Source organism: Chamaea fasciata, unplaced genomic scaffold, assembly GCF_029207755.1.
Source record: "Chamaea fasciata isolate MVZ Bird 193981 ecotype frontalis unplaced genomic scaffold, bChaFas1.0.hap1 SCAF_1, whole genome shotgun sequence".
Taxonomy (NCBI): Eukaryota; Metazoa; Chordata; class Aves; order Passeriformes; family Sylviidae; genus Chamaea; species Chamaea fasciata.
The window spans coordinates 152,081,769-152,084,878 of record NW_027094086.1 but is presented as its reverse complement, the minus strand read 5'-3'; positions in this window follow the sequence as shown (position 1 = coordinate 152,084,878).

Below are 3,110 nucleotides of genomic sequence, written 5' to 3'. Positions count from 1 at the left end.
CTGATGATTCCTCTGCAGGAATGAATTCCACAAGGAATTCCATGTTGTCCTGGCTCCTCTGCAGGGATGAATTCCACAAGGAATTCCACATGGTCCTGATGATTCCTCTGCAGGAATGAATTCCACCAGGAATTCCACGATTCCCCTGCAGGGATCAATTCCATGAGTAATTCCACGTGGTCCCGTGTTTAAAATAAAAATAATCTAAAATCAATTAAAATTTTTGATTAATGAAAATTTAAGGAACTAAAATGAAACAATTTTAATAATCGAAAGCAATCGGCATTTCACGATTGGACGGATTGTCCATGGAAAGGTCTCGTGGAGATAGAGAAGTTTTCCATTCTATTTCCATTTTTCTAACCTGCCAGTCAGAGCTCCCGGCTCGTGAGGCTGTGACACAGGTCAGGATTTAGAGGCAAGAAATAAGAAAGAATATATCGGTGAGAAATATAAAATATTTAGGGAAAAAAGAATAAAATAATAAAATGTCGACAGGAAAAAATAAAGAATATATAGGTAAGAATATAAAATATTTAGGGAAGAAAGAATAAAATGTAGATAAGAAAAAATTAAAGAATATATAGATAAGAATATAAAATATTTAGATAAGAAAGAATAAAGTAGATAAGAAAAAATAAAGAATATACAGGTAAAAATATAAAATATTTAGATAAGAAAGAATAAAATGTAGATAAGAAAAAATAAAGAATATATCGGTGAGAAATATAAAATATTTAGGGAAAAAAGAATAATAAAATGTAGACAGGAAAAAATAAAGAATATATAGGGAAGAATATAAAATATTTAGGGAAGAAAAAATAAAATGTAGATAAGAAAAAATTAAAGAATATATAGATAAGAATATAAAATATTTAGATAAGAAAGAATAAAGTAGATAAGAAAAAATAAAGAATATACAGGTAAAAATATAAAATATTTAGATAAGAAAGAATAAAATGTAGATAAGAAAAAATAAAGAATATATAGGTAAGAGTATAAAATATTTAGGGAAGAAAGAATAAAATAACAAAATACAGATAAGACATAATAAAGAATATATAGATAAGAATATATAGATGAGAAATATAAAATATTGAGATAAGAAAGAATAAAAATAATAAAATACAGATAAGAAATAGTAAACAACATATAGATAAGAAGATATCGATGACAAATATATTTAGATAAGAAAGAATAAAATAATAAAATCTGGATGAGAAATAATAAAGAATATATAGATGAGAAATGTAAGACATTTAGGTCAGAAAGAATAGAAGAATAAAATTTAGACAAGAAATAATAAACAATATGTAGAAAAGAATAAAGAGATGAGAAATATAAAATAATAAGATAAGAAAGAGTGAAATAATAAAATAAAGATAAGAAATAATGCAAAATATATAGATAAAAATATATAGACGAGAAATATAAAATATTTAGATAAGAAAGAATAAAATAATAAAATATAGATAAGAAATCCCTTCCCACCCAAACCATCCCAGGAGTTTTCCCTGCTCCCCACTACATTCCTCACTGATTTTTCTGTGATTTTCGCAGTGAAGTGCCCGGGCATGGATTCGATTGTTGGCCCGGATGTTTTTTGGGAATATCAGAGCCGAAGCTCCGGAGCTCCAACAGGCAGTGAGGGACGGCCCATCCCAACCCCGGGACGGGTGTCTGGGGCGGGGACAATCCTGGGATTTCCTGGATGTTTCCCATTTATCCACAAACACATTTGAGGGCCGGCTCAGCCTCTGCCCTAAATCCTCCATCTTGGTTTAGGTCTATTTCCGCATTCTAAACCCGTGAACTCTGAGTTTCGCGCCCTGTGCCATCACACACTCCTATCCCAACCCCTCACCCACAGCCCCAGCGCTGCCAATTAACGAAATTGATTATTAATTAAAATAAAGCTCAGTTTTGGGAACCGTTTCCACGGCCTCATGTCCAATGCAGGGTTTGGCTGGGGGTCAGCGCCCGTGGGCACAGAAAGTCTGGGATTCTCAGTGCCCAGGGCTCCACCAATCCCCTCATCACATCCGTCCAGGAATGACTGAGGAGCAGGAGAAGACCCGCAGGATTCCATCCTCCCATCAGCTCCGTGCTCCTGGAAACAGTAAAATCCCATTAATTAATTCTTTTCCCTTTGCTCCATGGGATTCCTTCCAGGACGTCGTAAGTTATTCCAGTTTTGGGATCCTTTCAACCCCAGGCAGGATTTGTGCTCCGCACAGCGCTCCCCCTGGTCGGCTGAGACTTTTTGGGGTGAACGGAGAAGTTCCACCAATCCCCTCACCACGTCCGTGCTGGAATGACTGAGGAGCAGGAGAAGACCCGCAGGATTCCATCCTCCCATCAGCTCCGTGCTCCTGGAAACAGTAAAATCCCATTAATTAATTCTTTTCCCTTTGCTCCATGGGATTCCTTCCAGAACATCGTAAATTATTCCGATTTTGGGATCCTTTCAACCCCAGGCAGGATTTGTGCTCCGCACAGCGCTCCCCCTGGTCGGCAGAGACTTTTTGGGGTGAACGGAGAAGTTCCACCAATCCCCTCACCATGTCCATGCTGGAATGACTGAGGAGCAGGAGAAGACCCGCAGGATTCCATCCTCCCATCAGCTCCGTGCTCCTGGAAACAGTAAAATCCCATTAATTAATTCTTTTCCCTTTGCTCCATGGGATTCCTTCCAGAACATCGTAAATTATTCCGATTTTGGGATCCTTTCAACCCCAGGCAGGATTTGTGCTCCGCACAGCGCTCCCCCTGGTCGGCAGAGACTTTTTGGGGTGAACGGAGAAGGTCACAAACCCTCAGCTGAGTTTTGGTGACTGGGAAAGGAACAATTTATTTCCGGAGCTGTCAGGGCGGCGGTTTTATTTATTTATTTTTTCTTTTTGGCCGACCCCTCCTCTCCCCAAAGGGCAGAACTCGTCCCTGACCAAAAAAAACCCACCGTGGACCCATTTCTCTTCCCGTGGCTGGCGTTCCTGGCTGATGGATCTGCCCGCTCTGGTGGAGTTAACTTGGGCTTGTGCCAGCTGCTTCAAAAACTCATCCCTTTGGAAAACATTCCTGCTGCCAGACGGATAAAACCGAGCCGAGCT